Source organism: Asparagus officinalis, chromosome 2 (genome assembly GCF_001876935.1).
Source record: "Asparagus officinalis chromosome 2, Aspof.V1, whole genome shotgun sequence".
NCBI lineage: Eukaryota > Viridiplantae > Streptophyta > Magnoliopsida > Asparagales > Asparagaceae > Asparagus > Asparagus officinalis.
Window position 1 is genome coordinate 73764427 of NC_033795.1, and position 521 is coordinate 73764947.

The following is a 521-nucleotide window of genomic DNA, read 5'->3' on the forward strand; positions in this document are numbered from 1 at the left end:
TTTACTTTGCTTGTTTGGTTCAAAACAAGAAAATAGCTCATAACTTTATAGAAAATAACAAGATTAGGTAGGTTTTTAATTAAATATGGTATGTGTCAGATTTCTGGTGATTTCCTCTTATTTTGAGAGGAAATTGCTTTTAGTAAAATTTGGTAGGTTTTGATATTTTATAGAAAATATTTCTGTAAATTTTTTGTTGAACCAAACACAATTTACAGAAATCTCTGGAAAATTTTTAATTACAAATTTACCATTGTCAGATATTTTGAGAAAAGTTTTCTCAAAAAGTGTACAACCAAACAGCCCCTTAACCAAACTCAAAAGAACCATCCTAAATTCATAGCAGAACAAAACCAACCTAAACTAGTGTGATCGGTTTTGTTTTGGTCTGATTAGATTGAAGATGCACTCATTCAGAAATTTAAATAGATACTTTGACCCAAAAGAAAAATAAAGATTAATAAATATATGAAAAAATATGGATTATGGAACCTATAGAAAAATGATACAAATAATGAAAA